We start from the raw sequence: 18,410 nt of genomic DNA, 5'->3' as shown, positions 1-18,410 counted from the left end.
AGGGACTGGGAATGCAAAACGAAATAAGGCGAGCTCTCGGACCTCAACGATTTCGGGGTTTAGTTGGAGAGATCGACAGAAACTAGTACTTCAAAATGCGGTTGATGAATGAATGAATGTGATGAGAACAGTGACAGAAATTTAAACTAGTACTTCAAAATGCGGTTGATGAATGAATGAATGTGATGAGAACAGTGACAGAAATTTGCACTGAATACCGTAAAAATGTCTGCAAAGGTCATCTCGGAAGGAAATGACAGGTGCCTGGAGGAGCCAGCTTTGGAAGTCGGGCTGGTGCTGAAGCTCCTTGAAGTCGGTCCCGACGCTGGAATTAGGAAGACTTAAGTCGGTCAGGGTGCCTGTTTGAGGGGATTAGTGGGAGGGAGGAAAGTTAGGAAGGGTAATAAAGAGGTAAGTGCATACACTGGATGTGTTTGCAATTAATCCGCGAAGGAGTTGAAACTGAGTATGGAGACTCTTAAAAGAACTCAAATTAGACCTCTCATTTGATCCTGTAATCCAATGGTTCTCAACCGTCCTAATGCCGCGACACTGTAATACAGTTCCTCATGTTGTGGTGATCCCCAACCGTAAAATTATTTTCCTTGCTACTTCATAACTAATTTTGCTACTGTTATGAATTGTAATGTAGGGTGGCGCCTGTGGCTCAAGGAGTAGGGCGCCCGTCCCATATGCCGGAGGTGGCGGGTTCAAACCCAGCCCCGGCCAAAAAAAAAAAATGAATTGTAATGTAAATATCTGATATGCAGGGTGTATTTTCATTGTTACAAAGGGGTCGCAACCCACAAGTTGAGAACCGCTGCTGTAATCCCATTACTAGAAGAAAAAAATCGTTTTATCCTAGGGACAGTTGCACTAGACTGTTTATCTCAGCTCAACCAGGCAAGAATTTCAGAACAGCAAGACTGCAAGATAGTGTTTTTTAAAATCAATCTGGCAACATAGTATCACCCTCCCCATACTCTGGAATTTTGAAGACAGCAAGGCTAGAGGCTTATTCGGAAGATGCTGCAGTAGTAAAGGCAAGAGACAGCAAGAGTCTGGCACCAGTTTGAAAAAAAATAGGAATGGCCATAGAGTGCAGTGGCTCACGCCTGCAATCCTAGCACGCTTGGGAGGCCGAGGCGGGTGGACTGCTTGAGCTCAGGAGTTGGAGACCAGCCTGAGCAAAAGTAAAACTCTCCTCTCTAGTAAAAATAGAAAAACTGAGGGCGGCGCCTGTGGCCCAAAGGAGTGGGGCACAGGCCTCATATGCCAGAGGTGGAGGGTTCAAACCCAGCCCCTGCCCCCCCCCCAAAAAATAGAAAAACTGAGGCTAGAGGATTGCCGGAACCCAATTTGGAAGTTGCTGCAAGCCATGACACCAGGGCACTCTACCCAGTGCAACAGCTTGAGACTCTGTCTCAAAATTTTGTGTGTATATACACATACACACATTTATAGGAATGGCACAAAGGAGATAGAATCACTAATTATTGAGGAAGTAAATGCAGACTACTCCATAATAATGTGCATGAGGTCTGAAAGACAGGAAGGACTTGAGAGTGTCTTCCAGATTTCTAGTTTGGGCCCCCAACAGAGATCAAAATAACAAGAAGAGAAGATGAGAGAGAGTATTGGAAGAGACAGATCAGCTATGGGATGTGTTGCCTTTGAGAAGTCTCCTCTTCCCACCTCCCATTCTCTTCAGCTTCAGTGGAGAATCCCCCAGTGCAGTGTCTTGCCAAGATGATGGACAAGGCCATCTTTCCCAATGCAGTGATCATTTCTCTGTCCTCATCTTCCTAGACTTCTTAGTGTCAGCTGAGGCAGTTGACAGCCTCTTTCCTTTCAGCTGCCTTGACACCAGTCTTGTTTCCTCCCAGTTGACTGTGGTTTGCTGTCTCACTGTCAGCTCCTTTTCTGCTCCAACGCTAGACATTTAAGTACTACAAGGCCCAAACCTGGGCCTCTCCCACTCATCCAGTCCTTACCCTGCTGCCCCATAGGTCCTCACTCACCAGATGTGGCCATGAACACTTGAAAAACGGCTAGTCAAAATGAGATACAAGCAAGTGTAAAATCCACACCGATTTTGAATACAACTATATCCATTCTTGTTAATTGTAATACTGATTATACATTGAAATGTTTTGCACATACTGTGTTAAATATCTTAAAATTGATTTCAACTAGTACAAAGTTTTTGGAAAGAAGTATGGAGAATCTTCAAAGAACTCAAATTAGACCTTTCATTTGATCGTGTAATCCAGTGGTTCTCAACCTTCCTGATGCTGCCTAATGCCACAACCCTATAATACAGTTCCTCATGTTGTGGCGACCCTCACGCCTGTGGCTCAGTGAGTAGGGCGCCGGCCCCATATACCGAGGGTGGCGGGTTCAAACCCGGCCCCAGCTAAACTGCAATCAAAAAATAGCCGGGCATTGTGGCGGGTGCCTGTAGTCCCAGCTACTCGGGAGGCTGAGGCAGGAGAATCGCTTAAGCCCAGGAGTTGGAGGTTGCTGTGAGCTGTGTGAGGCCACAGCACTCTACCGAGGGCAATAAAGTGAAACTCTGTCTCTACAAAAAAAAATAAATAAATAAAAATAAAATTATTTTCGCTGCTACTTCATAACTAATTTTGCCACTGTTATGAATCGTAATGTAAATATCTGATATGCAGAATGTATTTTCATTGTTACAAAGGGATCACAACCCAAAAGTTGAGAACTGCTACTGTAATCCCATTACTAGAAGAAGAAAAACCATGTTATCATAAGGACATTTGCACTAGACTATTTAGCTTAGCTCAATTTACAATCACCAGTATGTGGAAACAGCCTGAATTCCCACCAACTCAAGAATTGATTAACAAACCATGGTATATGTATACCCTGGAACACTACTCAGCCATAAAAAAGATGGAGACTTTGCATCTTTTTTACTAACCTGGATGGAGTTGTATCATATTCTTCTTAGTAAATTATCGCAAGAATGGAAAAGCAAGAACCCAACGTACTCAATACTAAGGTGAAGCTAATAGGCAATCTAATACATGCCCACCTAAGAACTCAAATCAATTCAAGGTGTGAGGGGGGAGTGTGTGGGAGAGGGGAGGAAGGAGTGTGGATGTGCTTCCACTTAGTGGACACAATGTTAGGGTATATGGCACACCTCTTGGAGGAAGGACATAATTATAACAGGGACTTGACCTAACAAAGGCCAACACAGTAACCTAATTCTTTGTACCCTCGAAATTAACCTGAAACAATTTTAAAAAGAAAAAAAAATAAAATTAATGAATTTCACCTGTTTTTACATTTTTATGTGACTGCTAGAAAATTTAAAATTTGGAGTACATGGGCAGCACCTGTGGCTCAGTGGGTAGGGTGCCAACCCCATGTACCAAGGGTGGCGGGTTTGAACCCAGCCCTGGCCAAACTGCAAAGAAGATAGCCGGGCATTGTGGCAGGCGCCTGTGGTCCCAGCTGCTCAGGAGGCTGAGGCAAGAGAATCACCTAAGCCCAGAAGCTGGAGGTTGCTGTGAGCTGTGACGCCATGGCAGTCTACCGAGGGCGATGAAGTAAGACTCTGTCTCAAAAAAGAAAAAACTGGACTACATTCTACTTCTGTTTATCAATTACAATTTATATTCTGATGACACTAAAATACTTACATTCCAGACTCCTTTCTTGAGTGACTCCTTACATCTCGATGGTTCATTTTCCAAGGGCCTATTTGACAGCTTCATGAGGATGACTAATAAGCATTTCAGACTTAACATGTCCAAAGCAGAATCTCTGAATTCTCTCATTCTGTACCTGTCCCTCCATAAGTGCTCCCCAAGAAGTGAATGTCTCATGCTATGTCTGTCCCTCCCTTAGTGCTCTCCAGCAAAGTAAATGTCAGATTTCTCCACTGGTCACTAGCTGCACGTCAGTCATCCAGGATCTCACACATCTCCATCAGCACATCTTGTCAAATCTCCTCCAAAACACAGCCTGAATTTGGCTTACTCTCCATCGCTACTCCTCTAACCAGAATGATACCACTTGACAACTGCAATGTATTTTAAATATTTTTATTTTGCTTATTTTTGATGAGATACATACATCTACCTCCTATGACATTCAAATGGTACCAAAAAGAATAATGTACATAGCAAGTCTTTCTGCCTCTTTATCCCCAGTGCTCTTGGGTACCAGATTTTTTGTGTGTTCTCCCAGTTACTGCACACAATTATTATTTTTTTATCCAACAATATAGCCTAGAGATTGTTAGAATTCTGTCGTATGGATCCATTGTACTTTACTGATAGATATTTAAATTGTTCCTCATATATTATAGCATGACTGTACACAGGACTGCAGTGAATCACTTGGACAATGGTCATTATACAGATTTTGACGTTACTATAAGGATAAATTCCTAAAAGAACTGCTCAAATAATAGATGTATTTTTAAATTTGTGACAGTACTGATTTGTTCTCATTACAAGTTGTACTTCTATATGCTACCACCAGCATTGCGAGAAATAGCCTGTTTGCCACACCATTCACACTCAAGCTTGTTACCAGATTTTTTGTCTTTGCAAATCTAAATAGTGAAAAATGGCTACCATAGTGTAGTTTCAACTTATATGTCTATGGTATTGAAGGAGGTTGAACTTTTTTTGTATAATTAATAAATATTTATATTTTCTTTTCTAAGAATTCTCTTTATGTCTGTTTATTTTATCAGAGTAGATACTGGGGTTTTTCTTATGATGAAATTGGCTCCTTGTTTCTCATATGAATCACAAATATTTCTTTTGACTCTATTTATGGCATTTTTCTATATAGTTTCTAATGCCAAATTTATCTTTTTTAAAATGATCCTCATACAAAATTTTCAATGGCCCCGACTGGTCTCTCTGTTTCCACTGTTGCATTTATGTGATGTGTAAACAAAATGATTAAATTTGGGGTTTGTTTTGTCAAAGAATAATGAGACAACTATTCCATGTCTGAACTAAAGAGACAAAATTGAATTTATAGTACTGTCGGCCTTTGAACAACTTGAGGATTAGGGACTATGGTCCTGTGTGCAGTTGAAAATCTGCATATAACCTGACTCTCCCAAAATTTACTAAAAGAGACTGTCGACTGGAAGCCTTACCAATAACATAAACAGTCAATTAGCACACACTTTGTAGGTTATGTTATAAACCATATTTCTACAGTAAAGTAACCTGCAGAAATAGTGTTAATAAGAAAATCATAAGGAAGAGGAAACATTTACTACGCATAAGGAAGAGGAAACATTTACTAACCATTAGGAAGTGGGTTTTCATAAAGGCCTTCCTTCTCATCTTCACACAGAGTGGGCTGCGGAGGAGGAGTGGCTGCTGTTGCTGTCTCAGGGGTGCCAGAGGTGGAAAAGGTGGAGGAGGTGGTAGGGGGAGGCGGAGGGGGGCACATTCAGTGCAACTTCATGGAAATACACTGTAATTTTTGCTTTTCATTTCTCTAAAATCGCTCCTGTATAGTACCTGTCATTCTTCCACCATTTGCTTTAGTTTCAATGTCCATATCACAGGAAGGTCCATGTTTTAAAAGAAGTCAAATGCAGTCTTGAGAAATCAGAACCCTCTGCCAGATTATCTAATGTCAATTTGTCTTCTTGCGCTCTCTCTCTCTTTAACACTTACTTCCTCATCATCTGACATTGGTTTGGAAAGCCCTCATCTCCCCACCAAGTCGTCGTCCATTAATTCCTCTGGTACGGTGTCTGTCAGCTCTTGAATTTCTCCAAGATCACTTCTTGGCAGTCTTCATCCCTCATCTTTGTGCCACATTCACAATCTCATTCAGGATTTCCTTGATTGGCTCTGTTGTGAATCCTGTGACGTCGTGCGCGACCTCTTGACCCAGTCTTCTCCAGCAGAAATGTATCATTTCAGGCTTGATTACTTCCACAGCTGTATCTGTAGCAATGATAGTGTCTTCAGTGGTGTAACCTTCCAAACTTCCATGATGTTCTCCGTTTGGGCTTCTCTTCCGTGGCACTGACAATCCTTTCCATAGAGTGCCACATGTAATGAGTCTTAAAGGTCCTTATGACCTTCTGACCTAGAGGCTGTTGCAGAAAGGTTGTGTTTGGAGGCAAGTAGACCACCTCCATGACTTCACTGTGGTCCTCATGGGGTTCTGAATGGCCAAGTGCATTGTCCAATGTCAAAATAATTTTTAAAAGCAGTTCCTTACTGGAGAGGGACCTCCTGACTTCATGGACAAAGCATTGATGGAATCAGTCCAGAGAAAAGATCTTGTTGTGCAGGCCTTCTTATTGTAGAACCAAAAAGACTGCCAGCTGGTGTTTATCCTTTCCCTTCAAGGCTGGAGAGGTAGCAGCTTTATAGACAAGGGCAGCCTTGATCTTAAACCTGATAACACCTGCACACAACAGCAGAGTTAGCCTACTCTATCCTGCCTCAAACTAAGGCTAAGGGTATTAGAACCCTGTTGAGGCAGAGATCCTTTCTCCTCAACGATTTTCCTAATAATGGCATCTGAGAACTTGTCTGCTGCCTCTTCACTGGCAGAAGCTGCTTCTCCTATTATCTTGACATTTTTAAAGCCAAACCTTCTTTGTAAAATTGTCAAGCCATCCTTTGCTGGCATTAAATTCCCCGTCTTTAGATCCTTCACCTTCCTTTTGCTTCTAGTTGCCATATAGTGACTTCGCTTTTTCTCAAACCCTACCAGAGTCTATAGGCATGGTTTTGTTATAAAAATCCTGCACCCACATAAAAGCTGCATTTTCAATATGAGATCAAAATTTAATGCAAAAAACTGCAAGGTTTCCATGCCTGCTGGCATAGCTGCAATGGTGGCTTCATGAATTTCCTCTTCTTTTTTTTTTTTATAATAGTCTTTATGCTGGATTTATTTATCTTGAAATGGCAGGAGACTGCAGCTGCAGACCTCAATGTGTTGTACATATCAAGCAATTCAACTTTTCTTGTATTGTCATGACTTTACTTCTTGGGAGCACTTCAGCGTCTCTAGGGACACTTCATAGGGGTCCCCTTTCATAGCTTTTCTTTTTCAATGTTTTCCTGGATATTCTTATTTACCCATTTGAAATTATTACCAACTTAACTAGCTCCATGAGAAAATTTAGTGATATTTTTAAAGTTAGAATTGAATGAACTTTCTTAATTTACAGAAATGACATTTTTAATATTGAGTCATTGTACCTAAGAAAAAATGTTGTATTCCACTTATTCAGATCTACTTTTGTGTCTGTCAAGAGTGTTCTAAAGTCTTCTTCATATACATTTTACATATTTCTTGTTAAATGTATTCTTTGTTGCTTTTGTAAATGGGGTTTTCTCTACCTTTATTTTATATAATTACAAAAATGAAAGCAATCGATTCTGCATGTTAATTTTATATCCTGCCATCTTCCTGGATTCTACTACTGTTTTAGTTTTATTTGTTAATTCTCTAAGGTTTTTCTGCTGTACTTTCATAGCATCAGCAAAGACAGAGAGCTTTACTTTTTCTTTTTTCATTATGCCACTAAATAAAATCCATTTCTCTAGAATGTCTAGAATAAATTTTTTAAGGTAGAAATCATTCACTTTTTGGACAGATGTATTTTGTTATTTTTTTTCTGCTTAATCCTTTTTTTTATAAACTTTTTTTTTTCTTATTGTTGGTGATTCATTGAGGGTACAATAAGCCAGTTACACTGATTGCAATTGTTAGGTAAAGTCCCTCTTGCAATCATGTCTTGCCCCCATAAAGTGTGACACACACCAAGGCCCCGCCCACCTCCCTCCTTCCCTCTTTCTGTTTCCCCCCCATAACCTTAATTGTCATTAATTGTCCTCATATCAAAGTTGAGTACATAGGATTCATGCTTCTCCATTCTTGTGATGCTTCACTAAGAATAATGTCTTCCACGTCCATCCAGGTTAATACGAAGGATGTAAAGTCTCCATTTTTTCTGCAAGCTGCCAGGAGTAAGCACCAGTTGACCTACAGGGGCAAATCCATCAGAGTGACCGCAGACTTCTCTAATGAAACTTTCCAAGCAAGAAACAATGGTCATCTACCTTTAATCTACTTAAACAGAACAATTTTCAGCCCAGAATTCTGTACCCTGCTAAGCTAAGCTTCCAAATTGATGGAGAAATCAAATCATTTACGGATATACAAACATTGAGGAAATTTGCCACAACAAGACCAGCCCTACAGGAAATACTTCAACCTGTTCTGCACACTGACCACCACAATGGATCAGCAGCAAAGTAAGAACTCAGAAATTAAAGGACAGAACCTAACCTCCACACTGATGCAAAAGATAAAACTAAGCAATGGACTGCCACAAAATAAGACGAATAGAATACTACCACACTTATCAATTATCTCAATAAATGTTAATGGCTTGAATTCCCCACTGAAGAGACATAGATTGGTTGACTGGATTAAAAAACACAAGCCATCCATTTGCTGTATTTTGTTATTTAAATCATCTGTCTCCTAACGTTCTGCTCTGTGGCGCTCATCGTCAGAGGGAACAGCTCCCTCCTGCAGACACTAACGCTGTTTGGGCAGTAGATGGCACTCCAGTGCAACTTTAAGAGAAATTCTTGCTCATCCATCTCTGTGAGTGTATTTTTAGGTCATTAACTCTAAAAATCTGTGCTATGTGTTCATTAGGAAAATGAGGCAGGAGTTTCCGAGGGTCAAATCCTTGTTTAAAAGCCCAAGACTAATGTGCTGAACAGGAGACAGCTTTTTGAAGCACTAAAGAAAACCTATTCAGCATGTTCTGATTGAAACAAGGCGTGTGGTAGTTTTGATCTGATAACTAACTAAATCATTCTCATCTGGCTCTTTTATTTATATAAATATTAACAGCTTGGCATCTTTGTCTTTTGATGGACAAATGTTCTACACAAGTCCAGAGAACTAGAGTCTCTTCTATACTTCCACAGGCTCCTCTTCAGCTGGGGACAATGGTTTTTTTTTCTTTTTTTGTGGTTTTTGGCCAGGGCTGGGCCTGAACCCACCACCTCCAGCATATGGGACCGGCGCCCTACTCCTTGAGCCACAGGCGCCACCCCACAATGGGTTTTTAACATGGAACCATCTCCAACCATGAAATGTAAACATCTTAGCCAAGCTCTTACAGTCTCTCTCCTATCACTACCTTCAAAAAACTGATCTTTAAATGAGTTTCTAAAGCATTGATGCTTTAGGAGAAAAAAGTGAGGATGATCTTTAGGACCAAAGACTCCTTTAATTGATTACTTTGTTGATTAAAAAGGAAAGAGACATATTAGCAAGTCTAGGATATTTGATATTGTACATATTTAATATTATTTATTTCAAGAAGTAATTTTCAAACTTAAAAAAAGATAAATTCACATATCACAAAAAGATCAATTTTGTAGGGTTATATCCCTTCTTTTATTCTTGACTTTTTTGGTAACTTTAGTTTTCTTTTTTTTTCTTCTTGATCAGTCTAGGTGAAGTTGTGTCAATTTTGTTGAAAGAACCAACTTCTGGTTTTGTAGACTTTTTTGTTTTTGTTTTTAGATTTTTCTCTATTGTTTTTCTGTTCCCTGTTGCATTTATTTCCATTTTAGTCTTTATTATTTTCTTCCTGCTTCTTGCCTTGGGCCTAGTTCTTTTTTCTGGTTTCTTGAGGTATAAAATTAGGATACTGATTTAATATTCTTCTTCTTTTTTAGTATAGGCATTTAGAGCTATAAGTTTTCCACTCAACACTGTTTTAGTTAGAGCACATACATCTTAGGATGCTTCTTTGTGTTGATTCGTCCCAGAGCATGTCCTGGTTTCTCTTGGGATTTCTCGTTTCGGCCATTTGTTATTCAGTAGTGACTCCTTTAAGTCATATTCGCGATTCTCCAATTTCCTTCTGTAATTTCTGATTTTATTTCCTTTTAGTCAGAGAACATACTTGGTAAGATTTAAATTTTTTTAAATGTGCCAGGCTTTCCTTATACCTATTCCATGGTCTATCCTGGGAAGTGCGCCCTGTGTACTTGGGGAGCTGGGTCTCTGCTGCACTGGGTGGAGTGTTTAGTACACAGATACCTCTTAGGTCTAACTGATTTACAATTCTGCAGGTTGTTCAAGTCTTCATCTCCTTCTTGATTTTCTGACTATTTCTTCTGTCTTCTGTCTGTCTATTGTAAGCAGAATATTAAAGTTTTCAAATACAGTGTTAAATTGTTTATCACTCCCTTCTTTTCTGACAGCAATTCGTACCACCATTCCAGAAATCTTATCTTCTCTTCTTAAAGAGTCAATGCTTCTAATTTTAATGAAATTCAATTAATCTATTTTTCCCTTTTATGACTTCTGCTATTTTGCATCTCATCTAAGACATTCGTCCCTAATTCCAAGGTCACAGAAATTTTTTCTGGTGCTTTATTTTATAAGACTTATCATTTTAGCTTCTATATTTATTATATGATCCATTTCTAGTGAACTTCTGTGTATGATGTGAGATAAGGGTCACATCCAATTACTCTTTTTTTCTTTGTAGACATCTAATTACTCTAGTACCATTCATGAGAGTCTTTTTGCCTTTGCATTACCTTAGTACATATGTTAAAAAATAATTGAACATGTATGTATGGGTCCGCTTCTGGACTCTGTCACGTTCCATCAACCTCTGTGGACAACCTTATTCCAATACGACTCTGGCTTCATTAATGTAGCTTGTTGCATGCCTTAAAATTAGGTATATAAATTCTGTTTGGTCTCCTTTCTTCAAAACTATTCCATATCCTTGGACATTTTATATTTTTTAGCATCAGCTCTTTAAATTCTACAGAGGGGTGGTTATAGTATACAAATGCCATTTAATTCAAACTAAAATTACAGATGAGCTGGTCTTAAAATTATTAGCTTGGAATCTACTCTCCATCCCTGTGTAAAAGTGGGTGTGTGCTTGGTGACAGTCTTGTGATACGGTTGGGGGAGGGGATCTGAAGCCTTTTCTAGGGACTAGATTCTAATGTTTTATCATTTAACATCGATGAGTTTTGATTTCTGAAGATGCAAAATGGAATTCTTAATTTTATCCATTGCTTTCTTATTACAAATGGTCCTAAACGGTAAGGGTTTTAAACAATAATCAATTGAAATTACATAGAGAAAAATAATTTACAACTGAACTGGGGATGCCTTGTGAAAACCTAAGGGTTTATTACTGTATAGATGATTCAAATTAATTTAAGTTCTCTCCAACTTCAGCCTGATAGCTCAGAAAAGAGTGAAATGTGTAACAATGCTCTAATGTGACAGTTCTGAGCAATAGTGTCCCGGCCAACATTTAACCAGTGCTGTCTTACGTATGCTCCAAGGAGAGTTCCCACGAGAGAAAGAATGAGGCCTAAACCTCCCTGGTCCTTCACTAGGTGAGACGAGCCGTGACAGCCTGGTGCTCATAAAAAATAAGAGAAGGAAGATTCAGGGACAAGAAGACACAGGAGGAACAGAGACAAGAACAAAGATAGCTCATTCATTGCTAACCCCGAAATAACACAAGCCTCCCAGATGCTGAATGTCTCTCACTGGCTCAAGGACAACCCAGGCTCCAGCCTGCTCCAATCACTAGGCCACCTTTCACTAATCAACTTCACCTCCTTTAACTTAAATTTCCTTATTTATAAAATGAATTTAAATAGGTCTCTAGATTCCTTCCAGTTTTAAAATTTTATGTGCCAAAGGCAATGGTTTATGAAGCCCTATTAGTAAAGCAGTTTTGAGTACACAGTCATAAAATGTGTATATTCAGTTTCAAAAAGAACACAAGTACTTCAGGGCTAGCACGTTATAGTAATGGTCAAACACACGCATAGACACACACACACACAAATTCTAAAGGGTGAGATTCTTAAATGAAATAAACACCATTTTATTTTTATTTTTTCTTTTTTTATTAAATCATAGCTGTGTACATTGATATGATCATGGGGCATCATTCACTAGCTCCACAGACTGTTTACCAAGTTTCACATATACCCTTGTAAGATGCACCGCTGGTGTAATCCCACCAATCCCCTTCCCTCTACCCACCTCCCCCCTCCATCCCCTCCCTTTCCCCCTTCCCCCTATTCTTAGGTTGTAACTGGGTTATAGCTTTCATGTGAAAGCCATAAATTAGTTTCATAGTAGGGCTGAGTACATTGGGTACTTTTTCTTCCATTCTTGAGATACTTTACTAACAAGAATATGTTCCAGCTCCATCCATGTAAACATGAAAGAGGTAAAGTCTCCATCTTTCTTTAAGGCTGCATAATATATTTTAAATGTCTTATTAATTGGGGTGTTCCATAGATCATCGATATCTCAAACCTCAATAGAGACATTGTCAATAAGGATAGTAAATACAAATCCATTTTCAGAGAGTATTCTTACTAAGAAGGTTTTCATTGGTTGGTGCCTGTTGCTTGGTTTCTTGTGTTTTCTTTTTTTCTCATGCTGGGAGAAAGAGGCATGGGCTGCCTCACCACTTCCTCATTCAAGTCTGTCCTTGCCACATTGTTTAGCCAGGTGTCAGTAGATAATGTCTCCATCTTATCCACCTGAGTTTAAAGACACAGGAGCTGGAGTGAGGAAGATGGAACCGATAACGAAAGCGCCGCATCAGACGGGTGCATGTGAAGAAAGGGCCGGCGCAGTGCAGGCTGTGCAGCCCCAGGAAAGGCCTGTGTGCAAGGTGGGCAATGGGGCTTTCAGGACGGCTCCCACTGCGAACTGATGAAGAGGGGCTTACTCTGCCTGAATTGTTTGCAGGAATAAGGTGGTTTATGCTGAACACCTGTTTATGCTGAACACCTGCTGTTTACCTGTTTACTGTGTCATCGCCCCAGTGAGAACCCCACACACAAGTCTCTGATGAGCTTCACTGGCGCCACGGCTCACAAGTGTCACACAGCTCGCTGCCGAGAGAGTTACCAGCATCCCGTCTGATGCCTGATTCCTTCCAGACTTCAGCCATGTGCCTTTTCCCTTTGCTGGTTTTGCTATAATCTTTTCTTTGTAAGAAACTGTAATTAGGAGTCTGATTTATCCCGAGTTCTATGAGGTCTCCTAAAGAACTGTTGAACCTTAAGAACCTTGTGACACAACTTGCTAACACACCCCCTGAAATAAACTGACCCCACGCTGAGACCTCCCTCAAGTCAGGCATTTAAAAAGAAACTGCCTTTCTCAAGCTTTCATTTATGAAAACAAAAAGAAAACCCAGATACAATATCTTAAGAACGATAGCAAGAGCATACTCGCTAATCACAGAAAGGCAATACAAATGTGTATTTTTGGCCCTTGTAGATGTTAACTTTCCATGACTTCTGGTCCTTCCCATGTACACGTGAGAATGATAATAAATGCTTATACACTAAAAAATATAAATTTGTCAAATACAAAATAAAAACAAAATATTTTTCCAAATTTGTCATCATTTCCCCCCAATTGTTTAACTAAAACATCTTAGAAATTAGCCGTAGGGAAATCAGGGGGGTTTTCACTTCTGCTGCCAACTATCTCAGAGATGAACTAGTTGGATTTTCATCCCAACTCATCTAACACTGTCTGAAAATAAACATTCCTCTCTCATTCCTATGGACTTGTAATCATAAATAGCATACCCCTGCTATGGAATTCCTTAAAATTTAGACTCTTTTATTTGGTCGGTATTGCAGTAGTTCTTACATTGATCAAACTAGGCCACCCTCCTTGTAACTACCCTGCTGAAACAAGTATGAGACCATCCCCATAAAACTAAACAGAGCTTAAGGGAATTATGCTGAGTGAGGAAAAAAAGCCAATCTCAAAAAGGTTACCGACTATATGACTCCATTTATATAGCATCCTTGATCCAACAAAATTATAGAGATGGAAAACATATTAGTGGTTGCTGGAATGGGGCATGGGAGGAGAAGTTGGGTGTAAAAAATAAACAGAATATGACTATTCATTGGGAATACACAAAAATGAAATCCTATATGTCATTGATTTTTTAAGTATTCATTGTCATACTTGTGATCTTTTTTCATTTTCACCCACATATAGTTTTCACCTTGGCGGTGACCTTGCCGAGTGGGAAACATAATATCTTTAATACATGAGTTAAATCTAAGATGATGTTCAAATGGACTGCAGGTAACTGTTTATGTCAATAATAAATACAGTAGATTACTTTTTAAAACCCATACTTTGGACTTTTTATTACAGATGCAGTTGCTGACTTACCATAAATCAATGTGCTTAAAGTGCCATATGATGTCAAATGTTTAGCTTTACAGCATAAAATTGAAGAGGAACCATAAAACATGTTTTATAGGTGCTATAAAACCCTGGGGCTGGAGGTCCTGCTTTTCACATTGCTCTGTCCATCAACTTTCCTGGAAATTCTAGATAGCCAGTACACTCGGGAATTGAAAATTGGCTCTCAGAGTTTTACTTACTTTGGTTACTATGACCTCCAGGAACAACACCCTCTGTTTCCTAGGGAGGTGAATATAAGGACGGAGTACACAGAGGCTGGTGTGGGGCCAGCAGGAGTTACAACTCCCTGTATCTCTCCTCATTTCCGTCCCTTCAGAACCCATCCTGCTGCACTGGGCCTTATCCCCACCCATTCCTAGGGGAGTCCCCTCATCATCTGAAAAGAGGCTAACTGATAAGAAAAAATGAGATCGTCACTGCTTATCTTAAAATGTTTGTTTTCTACGAGTAGTGGACACTTATTCCTTCAGCGAAGTGAGTTATCACTCTGGTTCAGCAATGGACAGCACTGAAGAGGCAGTGAGGGCCTAAGCAGGGAGCCAGGTCAATGAATTGAGAGGCCCTGAGGAGACAGAGGCGACCAGATGTGGTGATGAAAAAGTGTGAGAAAAGGGGGAGTCAAGGAGGGCACCCAGGTTCTTGGTTTAATGGCTGGGTACATGGTGGTGCTGCTGCCCGAGACGGAATACAGGGAACATCCAGGGTCATGGAGGAAGGGCAGGCACTTGGAATGTGAGATACCTGGGGGTTATCCCAGTGGAAATTTCCAGTAGTGATACAATTGGTTATGTGGAGCTGGAGCTGAGATGAGAAGGTAATGTAAAAGGACCATTCCTACTGCAAAACATAACATTCCTACTGCCAGAACTATCTCTTACTATAGAGGATTAAAACATCACATACTTATTTTTCCAGCCTCCCTTGTAGCCAGGACATGTGACCTGATTCTGAGTAATGGCCGCCATGGAAGTCTGATAAGGAACATTTTGAAATGTTTTCCTTTGTGATTAAAAGAACTATCTGCAAAGAAATTACCTTTTTTTCCCCATCTTTGGACATAGTTGTGCAAAGTGTGATGCCTGGAGTGATGGCAGCCACAGTGCAACAATGAAGAGAAAGGATGTGGATGAAAACCAATGTACCAAGAATGCTAGCTTTAAAAGATAAAAAGATCTTGGATCTCGAATATCATCCCTGAACATTTCACCAGTCTGCAAACAATCCTGTCTCTGGGCTCTGGCAATGGAAGATTACTAATGTCATCATTATTTAGGTTACATTTAGTTGGATTTCCTGTTACTTGTAGCTGAAAACATCCCAGGTAATATACCAACCAAGAAATGAATAAATAATAAAATAAATTTTTGAACAGTAGAAAGAAAAAACAGGCTCTATGCACAGTGTCTGCACATATCAACATATTGCATGTACCACATAAATATGGACAACTGTTATGTGTCATTTAAAAAAAAAAAAGTGTGAACTCCTTTCGTGCTTATGTGCATCAACTTTTGAAATAATTGTTGAACTTAAGCTTTTTAAGGAAAATTTCAAAAAAAGAAAAAAGAAATGAGAGAAGAGCAAATAGGAAAGGGAAGCAGCAGGTGAAAACCTCCCTGGACAAAGGTTCCAAGAGATTTAACGTAACCAGAGGGACAAAACTATTTTGAGGAGAAGTAGAAAGGGCGATAACAAAGATGCCATGACATGTGCAAGTAATATCCTGGGGGAGAAGGGGTTGAGAGCATTCGCTTTAGAAACGTAGAGATGGAAACTCTTCTTTAAAATCAGGGGAAAAGCCGAAAAGAGGGAAGATGACAGAAGAGGTAGGTTGTTAACAACCATTTCTTTTACTAAAACCGTCCAACGGGTTAAAGAAAAGCAAATAATGCGTTATCCCTAGTTTTGACTTCAGAATGCCAATGGAAATATATTTTACAATTGGTAAATGTGGATACATCTGAAGCCATACGGTATTTGGAAAAGCTAACATTATTTCTCTTTTTTGCCATTGTAAATCCTGTCTTTTCCACTGTAAAATCATGTATCCTTTCAAGGAATTACTGGATTCAGTTCTTATCTCTATCCACCCAGGCTATTCATTGCTCAGCGTAAGCCATCAACTGTCCACCATAAGCACTCGGGGAGTCTGGCTTTTCCTCTTCAATCTATGGAACCCAGAACTGAAGGTCAAGCCTTAGTATGAGGCCAGAGCTTAGCACTGACAAAGACGCTAAAGAAACTATGGCAAGGAGTAAAACAGAATAATAAAAAATATTTTATTAACACAAAAGAAGGCAAGAACAAAAAGACAATAAAACAGGTGGATCGACAGAAATGAGTAGCAGACAGTGGATACACATAAACCAAACAATATTAGTAATTAGTGTAAATTGACTAAGTACTCCAAGGAAAAAGCAAAATCGTAATACGAGATAAAAATATATGCTGCTTACAGGAGACATATTTTAAATATAAGAATACAGAAAAAAATTTGAAAGTGAGAATCTATGAAGTGGACAGACTTAATGTCTGCTGCAGGCTGTCATTGACAGAGTTCAAGACGAGTCTGAAGGGTGAAGCCCTACCAATCCTGAACTCACACACAAAGTCGATGCACGTTAGCGCAAAGCACCTGGCTTGCTGAGTCCAGCTGGTGGAAAGTGGTCTCAGCGGCAGCAGCTCGATGGTGAGCGTCAGCTACCCCACTAAGTATCTGGTTCAGCGAGGCCTCTAGAAAACATCTCCCACGTTTCATTCAAAGCATTATCTGTATATTATATCCTTAAGTAAAAGGAAACTATCAACTACTAAGTAAAACTGGCACATTCCATTTTCATTTTTCTAACTAAATTCCAATCAGTGTCAGCAGGAAATCCAGGGCCTTGGAATCCTCCAGGTTCTGTTCCTGTCAAAGCATAAACAATCTGCTGCATTTTGGAGCCTGGACTCTCAGGAGTCCTCATCAGACACCTGGAGCATCAAAGTGCTCCAGGATTATGGTCCAAAGGTTCATAAATCTGTTGAAAATATTAAAACGCTGGTTTCCTTCCCAGTAAGGAGTACATCACTCAGTTCCACTGTGTCACCAGTAATGTCTGCCACAGAGGCAGCTGTCTCAGGAGGACCATTTAGTTCTCTGTATTGACACCTCCCCCTGCTCCCACCCCCAATACCACTGACCACTCTCGGCAAAACCTCAGGTCATTATCTCTGCATTAGAATCACTTTCTCTAGAAATAGGTGATCACTCTGCTACATTTGCCCAGCTAGAACCTTGATGAGTTTGCTTCAGACCCTACAACCCAGCAACATGAGGGTTATCTTTCTTCTTGTATTGCAACCTTCACAGCTTAATTTAGACCACAGGAAGAAAATACACAGGGCAAGTTGGTTAGTCTGAGTTTTCCTAATTATGGCTGAGCACTATGGGAAGCTGAAGGACTCAGGCATGTTACGGGACTTTAGCTTACAGTAAGTTGCAAGTTGCACGTATCTGTTTCTTTTTTTCTTAAAATTTCCTTTTATTAAAAAGAAAAAAAAAAGGAGTCAACAATTTCACACTGGATGGGTGTGTACTTCCCCATAAGTGTAAATAGCTGCATACCTTCAGATGCAAATCTAAAAGTAAAAGGAAACTGTCCAATGGGGGTTTATCTAACAGTATGAGCCAAATTGGAAAGGACATCCGACCTAAAAACTTTGTATCCTTCAATTCTTGAACATAAGAAATTAAAGAAATGTAGCTATAATTGAATCTGGCTTCATTCTCTCACAAAATAGACTGAGGGGCTTCTGCCAACCAAATGTCCTAGAGAAGCTCTCAGTCCCCAAATTACACCCCACTTCCCATTTGTCAAACAGCGTCCGCCTGTAATGCTCCAGCTTGATTGGCCAAAAGGTCTTGGTCTTTCTCCAGGTTCCCTGTCTAGATATCTCAGGGGAACCTGGGCTGTTCCGTTATCTACACTCACTCCTGATGGCCATAGCTGCCCCCCAGCCAGGCCTACCCTGCAGCCCTCCCAGCTCCCACAGGTCCCTCTGCACAGGTGCATCTGGTCTCCTTCCCTTTACTGAACCCTCCTGGG

The sequence above is a fragment of the Nycticebus coucang genome, chromosome 8, assembly GCF_027406575.1.
Source record: "Nycticebus coucang isolate mNycCou1 chromosome 8, mNycCou1.pri, whole genome shotgun sequence".
NCBI classification, from domain to species: domain Eukaryota; kingdom Metazoa; phylum Chordata; class Mammalia; order Primates; family Lorisidae; genus Nycticebus; species Nycticebus coucang.
This window is presented reverse-complemented; position numbering follows the sequence as displayed.